The sequence below is a fragment of the Hibiscus syriacus genome, unplaced genomic scaffold (assembly GCF_006381635.1).
Source record: "Hibiscus syriacus cultivar Baekdansim isolate YM2019G1 unplaced genomic scaffold, ASM638163v2 tig00001799_pilon, whole genome shotgun sequence".
NCBI lineage: Eukaryota > Viridiplantae > Streptophyta > Magnoliopsida > Malvales > Malvaceae > Hibiscus > Hibiscus syriacus.
The window spans coordinates 556,347-569,919 of record NW_024061890.1 but is presented as its reverse complement, the minus strand read 5'-3'; positions in this window follow the sequence as shown (position 1 = coordinate 569,919).

The window sequence follows — 13,573 nt, the reverse complement described above, 5'->3', positions numbered from 1 at the left end:
TAATTATTTTCTAAAAAATTGGTTATGACAAATCAGTGGAAGATTTCAGCACCGGATTAGGATAATGCAACTTGTAGGCTAGTTTATATTATCCAGGAATCATGGTCACATCAAAATCCTAATTAATGCAGCTATGGACTATGGAGCACCGTCCAACAGTGGTTTCAGTAAGGCTACATCAATTCCTAATCTGTAATTACTTAACTGCTGCTTTCAGAAGCTATTCTTAGTATAATATTTAACCATTAAGGAACACCCGTCAGAGGGATCCTCAGTCCTATTGCACTGGAATCGTCTTTTAGAAACAGAAATAGACTGCTTTTATATAATTACTTAAATTAAAAAACAATAGTACTACAACACCTTAAAGAAGTACAATGCGTTACAAATTTTAGGGATATTACGATTAAAACTCATATCATCATTTAAAGTTGATTACAAGAACCAATCAAAGTATCGGTGCTAGTGATGTTGGGGATCAGGTCCGCCTGGACTTGCTCGTTTAGACTCGGACAGATTGTTGTTATTGATTTCAATTTGGGTCGGTCCAATCTGAAGAGCTTCCCTGGCAGCCAATGCTCGAATGGACCTAATCAGGTTGCGTCCCTCTATGTAGGGACCAAGTGGACGAGCGTCTGAGCATGGAAAACAAACAAGTAACAGTACAAGGTAGAGATGAAATTTGGAAATTGCCATTTTCTTGCAGCAATCCCAGCCAGAAGTATTAGATATATAGAACATATTTGGTTGATGAAAATTGCCTTGACAAATAATGGAATTTCTTTTATATTGTTATTATTTGTGAAGTTTGTCGTTTCGTATTCTTTTTAGTCATCGTACAATAAAAGAAATAGCAGCCATTGAAGAACCGGATAGGTGAACTACTCTTTTCACCATACAAATTAAAACCTATGATCTGATCTTATCTGATGGAATGAAAGAATTTTCTTTGTTGAACGCTGATATCTGAAATCCCTCAATTCTCCAATTGGCTTGAACGAATGGCACTGTCTTTCTTTGTCTTCTTCTAGAGCACTCCACTCCTGCTTTTCTCTTGTTGTCTCTACTCTGTATTCTTTATGAAGGTCTCGACACTTGTTTTTTCTGCCTCTTCAAATATTGAATTGTGAGTTTCAGATGAATCCACTAAACAAATGTGGTGGGCGGCGCTGATTTCATTCACGCTCTTCTGTTGGAGCTTGAAGGTAACCCGTAGCTTGAATAGTTTGTTGGATTGTACAAAAATGGTAATCTGAACGAAGATGATAAAATACCCATCAACGTGCTTCATTGCTCAAAATTCATGAATGAAACCTACTTTGGTCATGAAAACAAAATCCAAGTCAAGGCGATTTTTTCCCTCTTTGGAATCGATGATCTCTTACAGCTGAATTTAGAATTTTGGAGACGTATAAAAGAGCCACGTGTTATGTCTTTGTTTCTTCTTCTTTTTTTTCAAAGTTATGTCTTCGTTAATTTTATAAAGTTCAAGGTTTCTTATATTGGGATGAGCAGATTTTCATCGGCAAAATTGATCAATAGACAACGTAGATAAAAAAAGGGGCAGATCATTTTTAAAATTAATTTAAATTTATGGTATTACGTTCACAAAAAATAATTTTTTATTAAAATTTTATTACATTGGAATGATAAATTCTAATGAAAATATATTTTATTAAAACTTATTATATTCACATGATAAAATTTAAGTTATTATATCAAATATCGTAGTTTCTAAATAAAGTATATGATGTTATATTAGACTAAATAACTAATCTATTTACAATATTGGTCAATTTTGTCGATTTTCAACAGCTTTTATAGAGTCGGTGTTCCATGACTGTACTTATGGGCTAACACCTTATGTTGAAGCCTGAAGGTATTGAGCTTTGTTTCGGCCAAGATTGGGCTTCTATATCGCATGAAACTAAAGGGACCTGCGTGCCATTTTGTTGACCCCCTTTCCTCTGTACCTTCATGCTTACGAGGCTTCTCAAACGATTGACATATCTAGTTGCTAATTACATTAATCGTTTAATAAAATTATTTTTAAAAAATAATTTCAAAATATTTTTTTTAATAAATTAACAACTTGGCGGCAGAGGAAGGGTTATTCATTTTTTTCTTCTCCCAAGTAGTTTAAGTCTATAGAGTTTCTTATGCTTTATATTTTCGAGATAGTATAAATATTTGAGTTAAATAAAGTTTAGTTATGAGTTTTTTTTAAGTTGGTTGATTGGTTTTATATATTTATTATCATAATTATATTATTATGTAAGAGTTGAATAAATTATGTTTTCTTATCAGTTTATTAAAATTAAAATTTAGGAGATTTTTTATCCCAAATTCCACATCAAATTTGATATATATATCTTGAATGAACTGTATTTATTGTACTTGGAGATCATTTCAGTACCAATTTTGTCCTACACCTGCAAGATTTTTTAATCTGATATGACCTAAACCCTAATTCAACAGGCCACCAAACAACCAAATCACTGGTACTAATATTATTGAAAACTTTAGGTTGAACTACAATGTTGCTCGCCAAATTATGGGGTGTGTTCTATTTTGGTCATCAGACTAAAATGCTTATAAATTTAGTTACTAGCGATATACAATTGTATCAATATATATGGTCATTACTGATATCCAAAGCTACCAAATCTGAACTTTGCGTAAGGTTCGATTTGAGCTCACTGCTAGCATATTCAATCTCCATCGTGCACAAATGCAGGTAAAGGTGCATGGGTACATTTAGAAAACCAAATAACTTCTTAGTTAAACAGATTTGTGTAAGAATTATATTTTCTAGAAATTTAAAAACGAGGGAATCCAAGTTCATCCTCCTTCAGAGAGAAAGAAGGCTAATAAACAGAGACTGTCAAGGAATCTAAATTTTCGTTAGCCATAGTGTATTGTATAGTGACTACAGTCTCTGTAGACAATACTAAAAAAAGTGACATTAATTTAAAATATGATATTAAATGGTGATTACATGTTACATTAATTTGGCACTTATTGCATTTGATTTATTTCATCAATTCCACAAGTTGGAAATGACCAATTTTTTTCCTATATCATCAGATAGTAACTAAATATTTTGTTCCATGATGCTACTGCTAATTGTATCCATTGATCAGTGATGTTGCGGATCAGGACCTCCCGGATTAGTCTCTTGGTCTACGACTGGTACACTAAAGTGGTACACTTTACCTGAACTAGCTTCAATGGACAATGCTTGAAAAGACCTAGTTGTCTCCCTTCCATCAATGTATAGATTAAGAGGGCGGCTTTCAAACCTCGAAATCGCATAGCATACCAGTAAGATCAGACATGCACATGATCGCAAGCTAGTCATCTGTGAGTGTTTGTCTTTTACAAGTTATTCAATATTGAGAGAGGTGGTGTAAATTATATATGGACCAGAGAAATTGACGTTATACTTTCTGTTTGATCAATGCTTCCAGTGTCATGATTATTGTGAAATCCAATACGCCAGATAAATTCATACAATTGCAAGCGCATGTGGCGCATACAAATGCTTTGAGCAATATTTGGTGTATGTTTCAATTTGTCTTGTATTAGAGTGAGACAATCGTCAATGCATTTAAGAAAGGCAACTAGGTTTTAGCTTTAATCCTTATCCAATAGGGAAATGTCGAAGAGTCACGTCTCACGTTCGAGTTACTTTTCGAGACATCAACTACAACAATTAAAGTGGCACGCTGATGATGGCTTTGTTGGGTTCTTGAGTGCTCTATGACCGTGCATGCCCATCATACGTTCATAATTAATACTAGTACTAAAAGTATGTCAACCCTATAGGTTAAGTTTGTGCCCTATCATCATATTATGAGATCCTAGCATTGCTTTGATAAATTCACACTGTAATTATATATATATATATGATTTAGGATCCACTTATACTATGCAAAACTCTTTTAGTTTTACACCTTTAGGATTATTGGATGAGGGAAATCATTAACTCCTAATTTTTTTCCAGTGAATATATTCTCATTTTCTAGTGTTTATCTTAGTATTTAATTTCTCTCACTATAGCAAAACTATTCTACAACGGCGTTTTCAGAGGAAACGCCACTAAATTTAAATATATAGCGGTGTTTACATTCCAAACGCCACAAAATGGTAACTTTAGTGTCGTTTTTATTCAAAACGCCGTGACAGAGTAGTAGTTTAGTGGCGTTTGTATAAAAACGCCGCAATATGGTCATATATAGTGGTTTTTTTCAACAAACACCGCAACAGAGTTGTACTTTAGCAGCGTTTTTATACAAACGCCACAATAGGTTCATTCATAGTGGCGTTTCTCAACAAACGATGTGACAAAGTATTACTTTAACGGTGTTTGTATAAAAACGCCGCAATAGGTTTCGACTAAAGTGGCTTTTTTCAACAAACCCACAAAGAGTAATACTTAGCAGTGTTTGTATAAAATGCCGTAATAGGGTTCATCTATAGTGGCGTTTTTTCAACAAACGTCGTTACTTTAGTGGCGCTTTTAAGAAATGTCGCTATGTACTCATACTATAGTGGCGTTTTGTAGATAACCGCCGTAAAAACGAGTACTTTAGTGACATTTTTTTGGAGAAACGCTGCAAAAGGATTAATATATGACAGTATTCCCCGATCCCTAAATTCATTTCAACATCTTTAGAACTTTTTTTTCCTCATTCTGGTATACAACATCTTCTCCAACTCAACACCCGGTCACCATCGTCGCAACTCAACGCTGCAAAAACGCGTGCTCATTCTATTTCTCTTCTGTTTTTTTCTCTCTGAAACAAGAGCTTTTCGGATTCAACGCGCCTCATATTTCTTGTCCTCATGTTGATGAAGAAAGAGTAAATAAAAACATAAGGTGATGTAATGGATGTTTTCTATGCCTTCTTTTCCACCTAATATCTTATTGCAAATTGTCAATCTAGGACGCCCCTTCGGTAAATTAGTCAATATTTAAGCCACCTTGCTCGAACAAACGAGTTATGCTGGACTTATTCTGAAGCTTGTATCCAGCTCTGCCAGGAATTGGATATCAAGGTGGTTGATCTTTCACTGCTATTCAACAAAGAGATAATTGAAAAACTGATTGCTTCACATAAGTTTCCTGTCTACAATTTAATCTTATCTTTTTTTCTAATGCAATAACATTTTCGAAGTTCATTGGCTTTATTTGTGAATCATCATCCATGTGCCTTTATTTTCCGTGCGGTCTTTTTCCCTTCCTGCCAACTACTTTAGGGAACCATTATCTTTTGGTAGGGCAGTTTATTGTCCACATGTGTTCTATAGTTCTGAAACTTCGATTTTTCCTTATTAAACACGAAAAATCTTATTCCGTTTGGTCCAAAGAAGAACAAGAGAGTGAAAAATGAAGCTAACATTTTTTAACTAAATGGTTTTCATAGTTGGGTGATTAAGCTTTACTGTATAGTTCTTATAATGGACACAAAATATTTAAAGCAATAAGTTTTTCACTCAACACTTCGACGTATGTTCACTGTGCTAGCAAAAGAGCAACCATAATGAGGCAAATGTGAGGCAGACAAAAATGATAGCAAACTAATTATGTAATTCACTAGTTTTTTAGACCTAAAGGGTTATTAGAGGTATCTGGTATACATAAGAAATGAATGAATCTATACATGCCCTCATATCACGTACCAGTGCTGCAACATCTCCACCAACAGAAAATGCTCTTTCTTTTCCCTAATGACAAATGGCCAATTATCAGCAACATTCTCTTAAATACTAAAACTTTGTGTAGCATAACCATTGAAGGGAATTAATCTTATGCAAGGGATTAATCAAATATGATTTCTTCTTTCCAAGAAAATCTTCCAAAATATACCAAAACACCTAATCCATTCAAATTAATTACGTTTTTCAAAGAATGAAAAAACTAAGCCCTTTAGGAATTTCATTACAATAAGGAACTAAAATGGTCAACTCAGCATACAATACCCCTTTCACTGTATTCCGCTAATTAAGTAGTAGTGTGATCCCGATGAGAAGTAATGCCTATCTGGCCACCTAAGAATCATTTATGATTACTATGCTAATATGTATGAACCTAATTATACTTCCAAAATGATTCATGATGTACATGATAAATTAAGACATAACATAGTCATCAGTCGTGACTGTTGACTATCTAGGACCACACTAATGAGCTAAGATGTTAATGCAAAATATAGATAGCCTTTCAATTGGACATTCTAGAAATAAATAAGTAGAACATCAAGAACATTTACATCCTTTCAAATTAATGACTTTGTAGCGGACTTTCCATCCTTTCATCTTCAAGAGCAAGAAGATTTACACAGTTCTTGTTTGGTGCAGGTGGTAGCATTTTTAGTTGTGAGTATTGATGCTTAGTTTGTATTTATTCTAGGATTACTACCATTTTCATCAGTAATATGTTGATAACTTATTGTTGAAGTTGATTTCAAATACCTTTACTAATCTTGCGAATGTTGATAACTTTTGAAATGCTAAGTGTTTCAATCGAGGCCTCTATTGTTACACCATCAACGCTTGACTCTCTGATTTGAGGTGCAAATTTCATCATTTTCATAGGTACATTCTTATTTTGGTCATGATCATAGTGATTTTTAGGCCAATCTATTGTTTTCCCTTATATGAATTTCGTAAAGAGGAGAAGTTTGTGTCCCTTTTTGTATGTGTTCATGTTATATTTATTAACTATTTTGATTGAACATAAAACCTTGTGGTACTGCAAAAAAACTCCCAGAAAAAAGTAGTTGCATATATCAGAATGTGTATGTCGAATTGTTATTCTGTTTCCGTAGTAGAGATATGAAGGGTTGTTATGCTTTCAAGTTTATGTCGAATTGTCGTCTTTCAAATGTGTATGCATGTGTATGTGTATGCCCGTGTTTATGTATAATTGATTACTGTTGACATAGAGTTCTACATCTACCGGTATATGTAAATGTGTATGTGTGCATGTATGAACAAATGTAGACGGAAACTGAATAATAATTAGAAAATGGTCGTTGTTGTTAATCCCTTAACATTTGCATTGTCATTAATGCATCTGTTTCCTGTAGGCCAACTTGTTTAAACATATTATTCCTATGAATATCAATAAACATGTTTTGTGTAAAGCTTGTGAACTTGTCAAATCTCATAAATGTAATGCTTATGTTTAGTTGCTTACTTTCTCTATAATATTAGCAATTAACATTAGAAATTGATATTCTAGAACTATGAAATGGATAAGAGTTAGATGGATTTGTCAAGGGTAAGCGACGAATTTCGAAATGAAGTCGAAACTTTTCTAAATTTAGCTTTTTTTGAATGCAAGTCAAAAGAATATGATTCTTTGCCCTTGTAAGAAGTATGCTAACATTAATTGGCACATTCGTGAAGTTGTCTACGAGTATCTAGTTGTTTTTGGATTTGTTCGTGGGTATAGAAAATGGATATTTCCTTGAGAGTTTACATTTCATAGATCTTCTTCCATGAGTTATTCGACTTATCCTTCTACTTCTCACCATTGATCTGTTAGAGAAGATGAAATGGAAGGTATGTTGCGAGATGCATTTAATATACAAAGTCATCATCAATATGTCAGAGAAAATGATTGTAACAATGATGATAATGATTTCACTGAGATGGGAAGAAGTGGATGTGCAGAAAAGCCAAATGGAGAAGAAACAAAGTTTTACAAGTTGCTTAATGAAATGAATGAACAACTTTATGAGGGATCAAAATATTCAAAGCTATATTTTTGCATTCGTCTTTTCCACTTAAAATGCTTGGGAGGGTGAACTGGTAACTCTTTTACGCATTTATTAGAGTTTCTAGGAGAAATGTTTTTTTTTTTCAAAAATCCTTCAATCATGCAAAGATATGAAGAAAATGATAGAAGATTTTGGTCTTGGTTATGAGAAAATTCATAGTTGTCCGAATGATTGTATATTGTATTAAGTTGATCGAAAAAATTAGTAGTCTTGTCATATATGCAGAAAATCTCGATGGATGACTAAGGACGCAGAAAATGTGAGTGAGGATGAAGTTGAAGCACGATCAAGAAAGAAACAGGTAAAGATTTTGTGATATTTTCCTTTAATACCTAGGCTTCAAAGAATTTTTATGTCCTCCAAGACTGTTGAGTCTATGAGGTGGCATCATGATGGAAGAATCGATGAAAGATTATTACGGCATCTTGTAGAATGTTTAGCTTGGAAGTCATTTGACAACAAGTTTCTAAGTTTTGCGAGAGATCCTCAAAATGTTAGCTCGATCTTGCAACTGATGGGTTTAATCCTTTCAAAATTGAGTACTTAGTATAGTACTTGGAGTGTTATACTTGTTCCATACAATTTGCCTTCGTGGATTTGCATGAAACAATCATATTTTATCTTATCTATGATAATCCCTGGCGAGAAAGGTCCCAGAAATGATATTGATATTTATATGTAGCCGCTTATTGAAGAGTTGAAACAATTATGGGAAGGGATTGAAACATATGATGTGTTGAAGAATGATAACTTTAATTTATACGCAACTTTATTATGGACAATTAATGATTTTTCTGCGTATGCAAATTTATCTAGTTGGAGTACCATAGGTCGTTATGCTTGTCCTTGTTGTGCTGAACAAACATGTTCGAAGTGGTTTTTTAATGGAAAGAAGTTCTCTTATATGAGACATCGTCGGTGGTTAGCTGATAATCATAGATTTAGAAGTCAAAAGAATATGTTTGATGGTACTGAAGAGTTTCGAAAAGCTTCTGAGCAAACAACTGGGTCTGATATATTCTCCATGTTGAAACATATCAAGTTTACTTTTGGAAAGATTAATCAATCACCAAATACACGATCAAAGAAAAAGGCAAAGCAATTGTATGATTGTGATGTTGACTAACAGAGGGATGATGAGTCTGATGAAGAGGATGGTCCAAATGAGGTAGATTTATGGAAAAAGATGAGTATTTTCTTCGACTTGCCTTATTGGAAGGATCACATTTTGAGACATAATCTTGATGTAATGCACATTGAGAAGAATGTTTGTGAAAATATTATCGGGACCATTCTCAATGTCGACAGAAAATCTAAAGATAATCTAAAAAGTCGATTTTACTTAGTCGACATCGGAATTCGGCATGATCTTCATCCGCAATTACATCCTAATGGAAACTATTTCTTGTCGCCTTCTATTTTTGCTCTTTCAAAGAAAGAAAAAAGAAGTGTTTTACACAGTGTTGAAGGATATAAAGGTCCCAGATGGGTATGCATTAAATATATCTTGATGTGTCAATGTTAAAGATTGAAGACTTTATTCTTTAAAGTCACATGGTTATCACATTTAATGCAAATTTACTTCCAGTAGTTGCACGCGGTTGCATGCCGAGTAAGGTGACGTCTTGTATCATTGAACTTTCTAATATAATGAAAGTTGTTTGTGGGAAAGTTCTGATAGTTGAAGAACTTGAGAAACTACAAGATTGAGCCACATTGACTTTATGTAACTTGGAGAAGATATTTTCGCCTTCATTCTTCACAATTATGGTGCACCTGCTAATTCATCTTTCTCACGAAGCAAAAGTTGGTGGATCAGTTTTCTATCGATGGATGTACCCTATAGAGAGGTGTTAATTGAATTATATGTATTAAATGACTAGTGATTATACCTTTTCATCAAACCTATTTACATATTAATTTGTTTTGTGTATAGGTTCTTGTGCAAGTTGATGTCTTACTATCGTAATAAGCGTTATTCGAAAGGATCAATTGTTGAAGGGTATTTGGAAGAGGAATGTATGACATTTTGCAATAGATATTTGGAAGATGTTGAAACAAGATTGAATAGACCAAATAGAAATGATGTGTTCAGTACTAATAATGTGAACCACTGGGCAAAGTTGAAATTGCACACTTAGATGATACATCTTGGGTACAAGTACACCGATATGTTATTTTCCATCACGATTCAATAGATCCCTTTTGTACGTAAGTTTTACGGATAAATCTAATGTATTTACTTAATCTTTTATATTTCTCATTCTTTAACGACATAATATACTTTATAGTGAGTTTAAAGAAGTCTTGAGATCTTGTGCACGCTCCCGAAGATTACATCAGTGAGAGATACATAAGTTATTCACAAAACTTTTCATGAATGATTAGGGAAGACAGTAAGCAACTAAATCATTGCACATAGTTTTAAATAATATAAGTCTTGTTTGTTTATATCGACATAAATGCAAATTAATTCAGCTTTAATGTTTAATAGGTTTGGAGTGGGAGAGAAGTTAGTGAAGAAGTTAAATGACTTTCTAAAGGTCCGAATAGAATTATTAAAAGATATAATGCCTTCCTCATTAATGGGTTCAAGTTCCACATGAAATCTCGTGAAAGATTAAAGAGGACACAAAATTGTGGAGTAGTAGTTACTTCTTCAACTAAAAGTTATGCTAGTGCTAGGGACAATCATCCTTTAGAGGGAGATGTAGAATATTATGGAATTTTTACAAACATTATTGAGTTAGATTATTATGGAAAACAAAAGATTATTATGAAAACGAAAGACTGTGTTGTTTCGGTGTGACCGGGTTGATGTAAACACTACTCGAGGTATAAAAAGAGATAAATTCAGATTTACAATGGTGAATTTCTCTCGATTAATTCACACTGGTCAACGATTGATGGATGAGACATATGTATTTTCTTCTCAAGTGAAACAAGTTTTTTACTGTCACGATCCAATGGATGAGGGTTGGTATGTTGTGCTCCGTAATACCCCTAGAGACTTGATAGACATCGGGGATGGAAGTAGAGATGACATTGAAACAAGATCAGAATCTTTACCTTTTGTAGCACAAAATTTAGATGAAACTGTCACTAATACTACACAATTTCAATGGGTTCGAGAGGACGTGGATGAAGATATTTATGAGAATTGATATAACATAAGAGAATATAGTAAGATTTTATATCTTAATTTATTAATTTATAATATTATAATTTATAACATGTTGTCCTTCAATATATTCATTAATTAAATTGTTTTCTTACTAAAATTGTTGTTTGTTTCTTATAGATATCATGCCCAAGAGAAAATTAAGTGATTTATGGATTGTTCAAGATTCTCAAGAGTATGAACAAAAAAAAAAATGAGGAATCGAATGCTGTTGACTCTTCGAAAATCCTATTACTGTTGAAGAAGCTGTAGAAATTCAAGGTAGATTCTTTAATTGTTGGTTCATTTTGAAAACATACATGTAATTATTTCTTATATAGTTGAAAATGCTTGAACACGCAAGACTAGATGACATACAATGTTGAAGGAATTATACTAACTTCCTCTTGGGCACCATGTGAAAGTTTCAAGAAACGATGTCGGTCAACCTATTGGCCCAGAAGCACGTCTTCTATCCGGTTACTTAGGTATGATTGCACGTAATGCTAATCTTTTACCGATCAATTATTAGTCATGTCGTGAAATGCCAAATAGTAACAAAAATCAGGCTTTGGATTTTTTAAGGTAATAATGTAATTATAATAGATAATCCATAACAATTCAATAGTAATTTATACTTACTTTGAACACTTATGTTATGTGTAGGAGAAATTTTCTTTAGATGTCTCAGACGATTATTTGAAGCAAGTGTTAGGGAAGAGATGGAGAGACCACAAGAGTTCATTAAAAAAGAAATACTTCAAGAATGATCTCAGCCTTGAAGAGAAGCTACAAACTGTCCCACCTGGAATGCTCAAGTATCAATAGGAAGATACAGTTAGGTTTTGGAGTTCACGGAAAGGACATTAATGATGTATTTTTAAAAAATAATATTAAAGAATTATAATATTGACTTTATAAGTGGTTGTTTCAAATTGTAGGACCGAAAGCATGTTGGTGTTGCTAGCAGACAACAACAAAAGTTTACTCACAACTAGATCGGAGAGCTTTGCTTGTATAGCTAATGATGAAGTATTATAGATTATTCACATAGTGATTTACAGTTGATAGAACATACTAATGAAAAATAATTATTTTTCCAAAAAAAATTAATTTTTATTCTACATTGTAGGAAAATACATTGGGTTCTAAGGTTGGACGAATCAAACTCTTCGACATGACACATACAAAAAAGGATAGCACTCCTATGACTGCTGAAGCTGCCGAAATTATGGTACATTTATTGGACAAAGGATTTGAATTATGTTATATTTATATCTATAGTATGACATTCTTATTTGAAATAATTATTGAATTGATTATTAGGAAAAATTGAGGGATAAAAGGGCGGAGTATGAAGCTACGACTTCAAGTCGTTGTCTTGTTAATGTGAATAAATCGAAAATCAAGTTATAAATGAAGTTTTGGGTCCTGAAATATATGGCCGGGTTCGCTGTCAAGGATCGTTCGTTACTCCCACCAAATAGTTTGGATCAAGTTCATCTCATTAGATATCATCACAGACTCAGTCTTCCCAATTAGAAGTTAGTCGTTTAAAACAACAGTTGGTTGAAATGGATCAAAAAATGACTAACATGAAATCCAAAAATGAAGCAAGGGAGGGAAGCAGAGAGAAGCAACATATCAGCAAAAATGTCAAGAATTTGAAAATCGACTAGAAGCTATGATGCAGATGATACGAAAAAATCAACCTCAGAGTCCACCATCTTAGGTCTTATTTCAAATATATACTTTGTTCATTTTAGTTAACAATGTTGAACTGCATTATATATTACGTTAATGTAAAGTTTGATTTATTATAACGAATTTAAAGTTGGTTGTTATGGAATTAAAGTTGGTTGTTATAGATGTCATGTTTATTGGATAATGCTACATGTTTAAAATTTAAATTTGGGTAACAGATGAGCGAAAAACAATGGTTGAAAAATATGTGTTAATTAGCGGCGTTTGCATAACAAACGCCACTAAATACATAATCAATACCAGCGTTTTAGAAAAAACGCCACTAAAGTTTTTGATCATTTGCGGCATTTATACAAAAAAACCACTATAGAATAGTCAATAGCGACGTTTTAATTTACAAAACCGCTCTATGTCATGACCTTTACCGGCGTTTTTGGGAACAAACGCAAATATATGTCGGCGGTTTTTTACAAGCGCCACAAAAGGAAAAGATATATAGCGGCGTTTCTTAACAACGCCGCTAAATGTTATAATCTTTAGTGGCGCTTATGTAAGAAACGCCACTAAAACTTATAACCTTTAGCGACGTATGTAGACGAAAAACGTCGCTACCTTTTGCGGCGTTGGTTTTAGCGACACATTTGGCTGCGTTTTTTTTTGCCACAAATATTTTTAGCGGCACTTAAAAACGCCGCTATATGACTAAAACATTTCGCTAAAAACCTGTTTTGCTGTAGTGTCTCCTCCAATGATCCTAACAAAATGTAAAAGTAAAAGAGTTTTACATAATGAAATTGGATCCTACTCCTATATATATATATAATTTATGTGTACAGGTACAACATACTCAATTCAAAATCTTTGTAAAAGATAATGACAAACATAATAATCACACAATCAATATAAAGATTTTATTTGA